The sequence below is a fragment of the Cynocephalus volans genome, chromosome 1, assembly GCF_027409185.1.
Source record: "Cynocephalus volans isolate mCynVol1 chromosome 1, mCynVol1.pri, whole genome shotgun sequence".
NCBI classification, from domain to species: Eukaryota; Metazoa; Chordata; class Mammalia; order Dermoptera; family Cynocephalidae; genus Cynocephalus; species Cynocephalus volans.
The window spans coordinates 258,561,704-258,574,071 of NC_084460.1; positions in this window are offsets into that span (position 1 = coordinate 258,561,704).

Sequence of the window (12,368 nt, forward strand, 5' to 3'; positions counted from 1 at the left end):
TCAGCACTTTTACCAATAGTGTTCCTACCCAGTTGAATCTTTATTCTGATGACTTCTTATTTGACCCAAGAAAATGGAATAATTCCCATGAGTTTGCCAACAGATTCCTTAATATTTATGTTTTTAAGGCCTACATCTCCTGATTATATTTTACTTTGGAAGTTGCATATTAATGTGATCTGAGTTTGGAAAATATCTGATGAAACTCAAAAGAGAAAAAACCTCATCTATTAAAATGTACATGAACAAGTGATACACAAGGCAGAGATGTAATTATGTTGAAGGAAAGAAGTCACACATGAGAGCCGATACTGTATGATTCTATTTATAATGTACGAGTACAGGTAAAGCTAACCTATGCTATTGGATATAGAATTGTGTAGGCTGTGACCAAAAAGGAACAGGAGGAGGCTTTTGGAGGTGCTGGTATTTTTCTGTTTCTTATTCTCAGTGTTGATTATAAGGGTGTGTTCAATTTGTGAACATTCAACAAACTGCATTTACAATGCCTACACTCGTGTTTGTATATGTTATCCTTCAATAGCAAATTTTAGAAAAAAATTACATCTGTGTTCCATAACACAGGGACAAGTCTTCACTTGGCGATATTCACCTGCTCATCAAACCTCTGTGTCTATTTAGGGGCTACATCTCCGAGAAGAAAGAATTTTGCTGAGGATCTAACAGAATTGGTGCGTCATCCAGTAGGAGATGTTTTAATGGTGCCAAGAGCTCAGTAAAGTCTGTGATAGATTTGGCAAGGTCATTTGTTATTTTCACGTTAGCACAGTTTTGGCACCTGCTTGTCAGCAAAGAATCTCACTGTTCAAACTCACTTTTAGCAAAAATGTTCTGCTTCTGATCAAATGGATTATGATACAACAGAGTAGTCAGTAAAGCTTTCCCTGGCCTTATTAATACTCAATACAAGTAGCTGGTTCAATAATTCTATGATTGTTAGGAGTTGTAGATGCTGCGGTTTTTGAAGCTAGACTATGGCAAGTAATATTGGTTATCACACTAGCCTACAAGAGTACATCTCGTGTGATGGTATTCAAATTCAGCTTGGAGTTACAATGCAGATATTCTACACATGGATTTTTAAGTGAGATATATTTCTTTGATCTGAGTCTTGTTTTTGTTGGTGGTGGTGCTGGTGATGATTTTGTTTTTGTTTTGTTTCTCTCTCTTTTTTTCACAGGATATATTTTCAGGAGTTATAGCTAATATCCTGATGGAGTTTATAATCTTTCATATTAGCTCTCAATATGAAATGACATACTTAACAGCTACACTGATTTCATCCAGTTTTCTCTGGAACAATTTGTGACTAAACTGAAGAATATATTGTGCCCTAAGGTAATGCTAAATATGGTTAATGTTGAACTTTCTCTCATTTCTCTTTCTCTCTTGTGCACATATGTAAAATAAAAGTGCACATAAAAACTGGGCAGCAGAATAACTGTTCATAAAAATAATCAAGGTAGGCATCTGTTTAAGACATGTGCTCTCAATTGTTTTGTTCAGCTTATTTAGAGCTCAGCATTTTCAACATTCTGTAAGCAATTCTGTAGTCTTTATAAAGCAAATCTCACTCTGGATTGTTTATTCCTCCAAAAATAACTCATTAGAATAACTTTTAATGGTGAATATTTTCTATTTAATCTGTCTAGTGATTTGGTCTTATGTCTACTTCCAATTAAGCTAACATTTAAGATTATTCCCATGTCTATCCAAGTTTTCTTAGGTCTGATAGATCATATATCCAGGTGAATTAGTGGTTATTTTTCGTGAGTGATTTAAATTTAACTGCTGAGTAAACAGGCATATCATTGAACTTGGTTATTAGGGTGAATGTTTAGCTAGTATCATTATTTTGCTAGCACATGCCTCAACTGCTATGGCTCTCTTCCAAACCAGTGTCTTTTGACCAATGAATGGATAAAAATCCATTCAACGGCTTACGTGCTTAGGGTTTATATCTTATGCACTGAACCCCAGTCTCAGAGTTGCCTAGTAATTTTATTTCTAAACTTAAATAAATTTTTAGCTTTTGAAATCATCATCTTTATTTACCAGCATAAGTTGGCTATAAAATGTCACTAAGAGCATGGCCTATAATTTGGTCAGTATCACATCACCATAGACAGATCTAGATCTGGGCAAAACTGAATGAACACAAATTTAGTAGTAGGAAAATTTAAGTAACCTAGAGAAGGACAGGGTCAGGCCTGTTCACTTAGGATTCTGATGAAGGCCCTATGAATAGTGGGACCAGTAGGGAAATGCTATGATAGGGAAATCAGAACTGCATTGAGTGGAGGCAGAATAAGTGAGGCAAACTAGAATATTAGAGAGCAGCCACAATTATTTCCAGGTGTTGCATTTTAAAGGCAAATCCGTATTAGAGTTCTAGATTTATCCCTTTTTCTTTTATTTTTTTAAATTGTGAAATGTTTTAATCATGTACAAAAATATACACAATAATTTAACAAATACCTGTGTATCAATAAACAATTTTTTAGAAAGAATTAATGCTTTGTCATATTTTCTTCAGTCATTTTTTTTTAAGTAAAAAAGAAGTCATTACAGGTAGAGCCAAAAACTTTTGCATGTCTCTCCTGCTTGCATTCTCTTCCCCCCCAGAGTTTACCGCAACTCTAAGATTCATGTGTTACTAATACCCTGCTTGTTTTTGTTATTGTGTTTTTGTGTATGAGGTTTTTTTAATTGACAGATAAGATTATATGTAATTACCATGTACAACATATCATTTTGAAGTATATATATACATCATGGAATGACTAAACCCAGTTAAGTAACATATGCATTACCTCACATAGTTATCATTTTTAGAACAATTTACATCTACTCTTAGCATTTCTCAAGAATACAAAATATTGTTAACTATAGTAACCATGTTGTATGTTAGATCTCTTGAAGTTGTTCTCCCTGTCTAACTGATATTTTGTATTCTTTGACCAATATCTCCCCATCCCCACCCTCACCCCCAACCACTCCAGCCCTTGGTAACCACCATTCTACTCTACTTCTGTGAGATCAACTTTTTTCAGATTCTACATATGAGTGAAATCATGAGGCATTTGTCTTTCTGTGCCTGGCTTATTTCACTTAACATAATGTCCTCCAGGTTCATCCATGTTGTGGCAAATGACAAAATTTCATCCTGTTTTGTGGCCAAATAGTATTCCATTGGGTATATGTGCTACATTTTCTTTATTCATTCATCCACTGATGGATACTGAGGCTGATCCCAAATCTTGGATATTGTAAATAATGCTGCAATAAACATGAGAGTGTAGGTTTCACTTCAGCATACTGATTTTTATTAGTTATGAGTTGTGTGTGAGTTTTTAACTGTATTTTGTGTTTTTAAGTAATCAACTTTATTTTGGTTGTTTTGAAGCTTACTATTTCATTCATGTCTGTTGATATGTGTATATTTTGTTCATGCATTTCAACTTCTACATAGATTTTATTTTATGAAAATACAAAACTCATTTTTCCTATTGATAAAGTTGTAGCCAGAGGACAGATATACCTATTTGCTTATGTCTAGAACATACACTCAGTGAAAGCAGCAATTTTGTTTTGTTCAAATATTTTTTCAACACCTTTCATTCTCTTCGTTTTTCCTAGAATTTCTATTATTCATATCTCGCTATTATCGATATTATACCAAAACTTTCTGAGGCTTCATTCCCTTCCATCTTTCTTCTCTCCATCCTTCCCACTGGGTAATTTCTGTTGCTCCGTATTACAGAATCTTCCTTTCACCTTCTCAGATCTGGTGTGAGCTTCTGAAGTGAGCTTTGCATTGCACTTACTGTACTTTCCAACCTCAGGATTCTCATTTGGTCTCTTCCAAAAACAAGTTTTAATCTCTTTTGAGACTATTCATTATATCATTGTTGTCATGCTATATTTTCTTTAAACATGGTGCCCATTGCTATTTCAACATATTTTTATCAACTTCCTTAAAGTCTTTGCTTAATCTAACATCTGGGGCACAGAGAAAATTGGTATTGCCTGTTTTGTTTTTTTTTTTTTTTCCTTCGAAATTTGGGTCAAGCTTTCTTGTTTCTTTGAGTGTCTCCTGATTTTTAATTGAAGACTGGATTTTTTAATATATATAATGTATTAACACCTTCAGATTTGGCTCCTACCTCCCTCCAACCTGAGCTGTTCATTGTTTATAAACTTGCCTAGACTGCATCTGTGAAATATGACTCCTTAATAACGCAATACTACTGATTTTTGCTTATTTTTTTTGTTTAGTTTTATTTTTAAGCTGTGTTGTATTAGCTTAGAGATTGGTCAAAATTTGTTCTCAAAGAACCTAAGCCAGTCAAGTTTCAATTCTCTGCTGACGGATTTATGTGTGGCTGAAGAGTATATTCAAACTTTAAGTCATTTTTCAAATCTGCCACACCTTTTATGTTCTGCCACGCTCTCTCCTGACTTTTCTGAGAGCTCACCTGTTCCCGCCCATCCTGTGGACCAGGTAAGTGGGGATAATGTGTGTCCCTGCTCTTCACCCTGCACATGCACACAGCCTCCGGTGGATCCAGGGTATGTGGTGAGCTTACTGAGCCTCTGTGTCTGTCTCATCACTGGAACTCTGTTAAATCCCCAGTAAGTCTGCTGTCCCTTTCTTTTTGCTTGCTACTGAAATCTATGCTTTAACTCCCAACACTTCGAATCAAGTGAGTCTCCTCCAGTGGCAGCAAAACTGCTAGTTTTAGCAGCTTGCCTCGCCTTGGATGAAGAACCTTGATGACAGGGCTCAGGCTGCAGGTTGGGGGAAAGGGAAGTACCCCTGGGCAAGAATGCCACAGACCTGCACTTTCTTACCCAAAGTTTGATAATTTTCATGAATAAACACTTTATTGTATACCTTTGGTCAAATTCTGTAATACTGAAATGGTTGTTTGAACATTTAGTTTTGCTTTATAGTTCCTTTTTGGCAAGCGGATTTATTTACCCCCTCATTTCATCATGCTGGAAGTCAGATTTCTAATATAACTTTTTTGTACTTTATGATTTATAGGACAATCTCATTTGCCAAGGGATTGTGTCCTCTGAGTTCATTCACAACTGCTCAAACACCTCTGAGGTCTGCACACTTCCATTTTATTACGATTCCCTGAATCAGCAGGGATATTTACTGTCCCCTAAATTGTTTGTGTTTCCAATGTGGATTTGACCTGGATTTGCTCTTTCTCAGCCAACCTAATCTTTTAGGTAAATCAAATTTGGTTTATTGATTTTTCAGCTTTTAGTAGATTTAAGATGGTGCTCAGAAAAGCATTTTATCTTAAATTTCTTCCACCATGTTAATAAGTTCATAATTCTCAGCCAGCAGCTCTACCTCTGCCACAGCTGCTCCACATGTTTGGTTTGGCCTTGCCTTTAATATACAAACTTGTAGTGAACAAACACGGACTTAGCTGTTGGTGACACATATTTATTGAGCTACCCTTAATAAGTCTCATTGCCCCTTTTTTTAGACTTTTATCTTGATATTACCATGTAAGCTATCATTCTTTGAATCTCCATTTCTGCATTACAATGGCTTTTCTTTTCATGAACAAAGGGTTCCTATATAAAATTTGCAGTAATAATATCTCCACAAGAGAGCACCTGAGATGATTATTCAGTAATAAGTGACAAGGAAAATGATTCTGAGGTTCCTGGGTGATAATAAATATCATTTCCTACCTCACCCTGCTGGCTAGTTTCAGTGATCTGGAGGGATAATGGGAAGAGATTAATAGTTTTTACTTTTGGACTACTTACTACATACATACCAGATGCTATGGTTTATCTGCATTATCTGAATTATTTGTTCTCAACAAACCAAAAAAAAAAAAAAAACACGATGAAGTAGGTATTGTTAATATTCACATTTTTAAAGTTAAGAAATTAAGGCAGAAGACATAGGTTTGAAATCTTGATACTGAAGAAACAAGTATGGCATGGTTACTGACTAATCAGAACACATGCTGGCTGTATACAATAAGAGTGCATTTACTGGTGCTTACAGCGCTAGTGTTGCTGAAGAGAAATGTGAAAAAACAGTGAACTGGTGTTGCATTTAGCTGCAAATGGCAAAAATCTTAAATAATATCAGCTTGTAATATTATTTTATGTACATTGATATTGTTCTTTCACAAAATAAATCAAGGATTAGACTGGCCCCAGATTGCTCACGCCTTCATAGGGTCATATGTTTTCAGGACATTTTTATGTTCTTGACTTTCTGGTGGATTTTGTCTTCATGATCACAAGATGGAAACTGAATCTTCAGACATCACACCAGCATTCCCAAAAGGAAGAAGGGATAGTGGTGGAGGGCAGAAGATCAAGAAGATAGGCCATACCTTTTAGAAGGTTTCCTCGATTCTGTCTCCTGGACTCATTAATTAATGATACCGTCAGACATCAGGTGCCTGCTGATGTGATATAACCTAAAGTATCCATATAAAATAACACTATTTTTTGTAAAGTATTCTTGCCAAAAAGTTGGATCTGAGTCTAATTAATGACAAGTTAACCTCGCTTGAGATTTACAGAAAACACAGGGCTAAAGGAACAGGTTAAACGATACCAACAAGAAACAATCTTATATATTCAGAATATAGTCTTCCCACAGCATCTGCTGGGGATTGATTCCATGGATACCAAAACCCTAGGATGCTCAAGTCCTTTAATGTCAGCCTTCCATATCCATGGGTTCTGCATCTTTGGCCCCAATCAATTGTGGATCAAAACTGTTTCATTATATAGACCATATAGTCCATTCTATAGGACAAGTAACCAGGTGTCATCAACAATTCGAAGACATGGAAAAAAATGATAGAAAAAGATGAGTGATATTATTCTAGATTAAAAGGGGTTTGGGAAACATTACAGTCAAATACAGTAAGGAATATTTGTTTGGATCCTGATTCCAAATGGCATTTTTTGAGAAAATTGGGAAAATTGGAACTGGCCTGAATGTTATATAATATTTACAAAATAATGTTGATTTTGTGGGTGTAGTTGTTGCATGATGCTTTTGTAAAGAAAATTTTCTTACTTTTGAAAGATGCATATGGAAATAGGGGTGAAATAATATGGAATATACTTGCAGCAATAGTAACAATGATAAATAGAAAATGGGAATAAAAGAAGCGTGCATAGAAAGGACAGATTGCAAGGAGCCAATCCACAGACTCTGCACCAGTGCCTAGCAATGAGTGCAGTGAAACTGAAAAAAGGAAGATAGAAAGTGACAGAGATAGGTGTTAAAACTAGGAAAACATAGCCCAAAGACTCAGACTTTTTTTTAGTTCACTTTCTTTTCAGGGCTGTCCTTGTGCTAATCTGCAAATTTTTTGGCATCTTATCTTTGGAGGCTACTCTTTTACTTCGTTCAGTCACTCAGACGTGGAAGTTACTCATTTTTCCTTGATTTCCCCAAGAGTCACTCAGGTGCACTTGAATATGGAGCCGACCTTACTGATGTTTGGGGACTTAACAGATATACATGTAGCGGAAATGCAGACAACTTAAAATTAGATTCAGACTTTGGTCTCTCACCATAATATCATACAGAACAATGTAGCTTTCTCCTCTTCTTCACAATTCCAAAATCTCAATGTGTATGAAAAACGACACACCAAGTTTCACCCTTTTCCCTTCCCACACCAGTTTCTGTTAGAAAGCAAGATTCATTTGCAGGATACAACAATACTTGCTTCTTCACTGGTGTAAAGTTTGCTACCTTACCACTTCCTCCCACCTCCCCAACCCTGAAAGCAAAACTCGCTGTAGTAATTTTGGTTTTAAATACCTTTTAAATTTCTGTTTCAAATGTATTTACCTAATTGAAATTATATCTTATATACTATTTTAATTTTAATTTTACATTTTTCTTATGTCTTTAAGTGTTATTGGCAATTTTATCATTTTTTGTCTTTCATCAACTCCCTAAAAGAAAAAGAAGATTTTTTGTATATCTTTTATTACTGTCACCCACCACAGAAGATAGGTTAGCTGTATTCTCCTTTGTGTTCACACCATCTTATTTCAGAATACTTTGATGTAAAGACTTTTCCTTACTATGATTGCTAGAACAATAATACATCATCAGTAATACATAACAATATTAAAGGGTAATGCTGAGCAAGCAGTTGTGGGCTTCAATTTTTCTATCTACAAAGTAAAGAATTTAGAATGAATGATCAGTAATGACCTGTCCAACTTTTAAGTTTTTATTGAAACTGTATATTTTCTTTCATTTTCCAAAAGTGAGGGGACTTAGTATAAAAAGTTAACTAACATCATAAAGACAACATTAAAAGACCTGGAAAGGTTTGGTTTTTGTCTTCTTAATATCTTTCCCTAAGAAGATGAAATTATTAAGATTTAATATCCCAAGTCACAACAAAATGTCTGTGTGGATGACAAACTCATATATAGAAATTATAGATGAGCTTGCTCCATAGAAGTCACACACACCATCCAAGTTTTGTTTTCACGCATACAGGCGGAAATGGAGGGTCGCTTCTCCTTTAGGGGGGCGTGATTTTAAAGAGACATCCAACTGGAGACTAAAGTAAAAGTCTATTAAGTAGTGGTAATGTCAGACCTCTTCAATGCCTGTAAAAGTGAAATAACCATAAACTTTGAATCGATCTCCATGAGCAGCTTCACCTATGAGCTCTAACAAACGCATGCAGATAGAGGACAAGTTTCCCATCCACAATGTCTTTGCCAGCACTGAGGTGATATTTAATGAAACACTGCTGGGCTGGAGATTTATAAAGAGCAGAAGGCAGCAGGATTCTCAAGGAGCCTTTTGAATTGCAATTGAAAAGGATAAGTTCAGGCAGAGAGGACAGAAGAAATGCTTTAAGGATGAACAGAATCACAGCTTCATGTACTGCACCCTAGGTGCAGATTGCAGGGAAACCATGAAGAATGGGGTCATTCTTTTTGATCAATGCTTCAGGTTGACTAAGTCTAAGTTGAAGACCTAAGACGAACAGTAGGCTAAATGGATACAATAGAACTGCGTGAATTTAGACACCTAATATAGAAGATATGAATAATTTAAACAGTGCTGTTCTGATGTCTTCTTTCAGACTACTTGTGGGAAAAAAATTTCTTGCTTAATCAATTGCAAGGTAAACACAAGTTTCTGAGACTACGTGACTTTTCATTAGTATTAGAATCACTAGTTTTAAACAAACACATGAAACACATGCAAAGTTAATCAATAAAAACAATATTTTTACACCTGTTATAAAATCACTTGTTAACTGACTTATTTTATAACCCTGAATCAATTAAATAATGCTTTTATCATTTAGATTTCTATTTAATTTAGAACATATTTCTACAACATCAGCCATAATTTGGTATAATTTATTTATTTTGAAAATATAAACTAGGACTTATCATGAGCTTATTATGTGCCACACATTGGACTAAGCACTTCATATGCATTTCTTAATTTAATATGAAAACTATTGTGTTATGTATGTTCTATATTCATTCCCATTTTATAACCGAGGAAACTGTGGGTAAGTGGGGTTAATAAGTTTATCAAGTTCACACTACTAGTGAAGAATAAAACTGAAACTAAACCCTACATCTCTCTATCTCACAGAACGATCATCTCCTAATACCTCATATAACATGTAAAAGCACTCAAATCATGCTTTACCAATCCTAGGAGTTCACTAACTCTTAATGGATTCTTTCCTATTTTAAAAATTTGCAGTGCAAACAGATTTTTAATCATTGATCAATCGACATGGATTTATTGAGTTTCAGCTTATTTTAGCACCTTTCATAGACCCTGTGGTTGAGTCCCCAATATCAATTCCACCGCAGCTGATAATATAAGCGAGTCATAGGAATCCTAACCTTCTTGCCTGGCCAGTGAAAGGAGAGGCAGGTGTCTTGGCCACTTCAGGGAAAGATGAACACAGAAGTATGAGACTATCCTACTCTTATGAGCAACCAGCCTTAGGGTGAGGCCAGCATTATGGATGAGAGAAAGAATTTAAATCGTTAATCATATTGTGGGCTTCTGTATATACTGACTCCAAGTACATCCCTATGTATAATCCTTTGAGAGCTTATACATTTTTAAGCCAGCTTGAGTAGTGTTGCTGCTATTTGTATACAGAAAACTAGGAGCAGTAATAAATAAGCATAAATAGGTATTATAGAATCATATTAGAATGAGCTTGAAAGCCAGGTGAAAATGTGTAACTGACACCATAAAAAAATAAAGAGCCATTCTCAGTTTTAAATGGGACGATGACATGATGCAAGATGTCATTAATAACCACTGTGACAGTGTTATGTAACATAGGTATTTGGTGGAGTATGGTAAGAATTTGGCCTAATGTTGAAGGCATAAAGAGAATTGATCATGTATTAGAGAAAGGATAAGAGATGAACACAATGTGTGGAAAGAAATAGTATGATTTTTGTTCACTGTGCCAGGTTGTTGGTTAGATTCTTTGGATAAAGAAGAAGGAAATGACAAAGATCAATATGTTTTCTAGGTTGAATAACAATAGTAAAGTAACATTTAAATAGAGCTTTCTATGTGCCTATTACTGTTCTAGATACTTTAGATATACTTACTCAACTAATTATTAAACAGCCCTATTTGATAGTTCCTGTTATCTCCCTTTTACAGATGAGAAAATACAGTAACTTGTCCAAGCCCACATAGCTAGTGAGTGGCAGAGCTAGGATTAAAATCCAGGCAGATAAATTGCAGGTATAGAGCTTCTAGGAAGGAGATTTGGCCTGGAAAAATAAAATGTTATCAATATATTGGGTGTGAAATGATGTGGTTCCTGAATTGCAAGGATCAGCTTAGGTGAACGAATGGTCAGAGAAAGGAATAATCTTAGAACTTTAGATTTCACACCAACGCATCATAAAAGTAGTAGCCTAATGATATCACATAAATTTGAAACACACTTTTCAAGACTATTCCTAGAAATAATTCAAAGGAATTACTAAATTAATATGCCTTTAAGTTACATTAGCAATATAAAAGTTATAATCAAAAAAATAACAGAAAACAGAATCTGGCAATGACTTTGCTCTTACTATGATGGTTGCAAAAAAGTGTGTTACAAACAGAAATGGGGTTATTGTTTGATTAATGTTTGCTAGTTTATCTCACTATCATTCTATTTTTTTCTGTTTACCTTGGTAGAAATATTAACATATGACCATATTGTACTTGTGGTGAAACAACCTCTAGTCTCCTTTTTATTATTTAGCAGTTAATGTGTTGCTCTGCAAATGATTCTTTCTTCAAAGTTGCCTCTTTATTTATACTGTTTCCTAAGATACATAGTCACCTGGAAAAACAGGGAAGAGTTCAGTCGAATGATAAATTACGTTTCTTCTGCATACTGTATTCCCAGGTTTACTTGATATAAATGGCAGAAAGGAGAAAAAAGTGCCTGCAACCTTATGGATGAAGAAAAATGACTGACAAAAGAATCTTTTCATACTTAATCAGTTGGAGATCTTTTATATTATTAATTTGGGATAATTAGTAAGATTATCAACCTATCATTAATTCAAATTTGAGTTTCAGCTGATTTAATCAGATTATCAGATGTAAATCTTAGGAAGCAACATCTTTGCTTGAGTGGGCAGATAAAAGGAAGAAAGAAAAACATAAGAGATGAGGGGTCAGACTCTACACTGTTGTGGACTAATAGTCTATAGAGGTCATATCACAACCACCATTTTAATTTTAAGACCTACTTTACTTATTTACATTACATGTTGTAACATGACCTATGAGGAATGTATGATCTTAAGGCTATTGCTTTACCCAAACAAAGTGGTTTCAAGAAGCACTCTTCAGACTGTTTCCTTAGCCTCAAGTCATCAGGAATATGTAGACCTATTGAGCCTAAATTTAACCAACTAAAATACTTAAGCCATTACTAGCTTACTTTAAAAAGATTATAAATTAGCATCACCAAACAATATTTAATTTGAAATTATAGGTATGCATATATTTTGTAAAGCATTAGTTTTATATAAACATTCCCTATTTTTTTCTTTTAGTACTTATTAACTGGCATCTGCTATGTGCTTGGCAATGTGCCAGGAATGGAGATATGAGAGTAAACATGGCATTGTCCTCACCCTCAAGTCATTTATTGACAGTCTAGGAAAAACATAGACAACAGAGAAAGTCTTACTTCCAAAGTTTTAATAGATTGGGCATTTTTGTTAATAAGCTTTTATGTTATCATGTGTCTATGGATTTGACCTTGTCACAAAATATTCATCCCTTTTTCAAC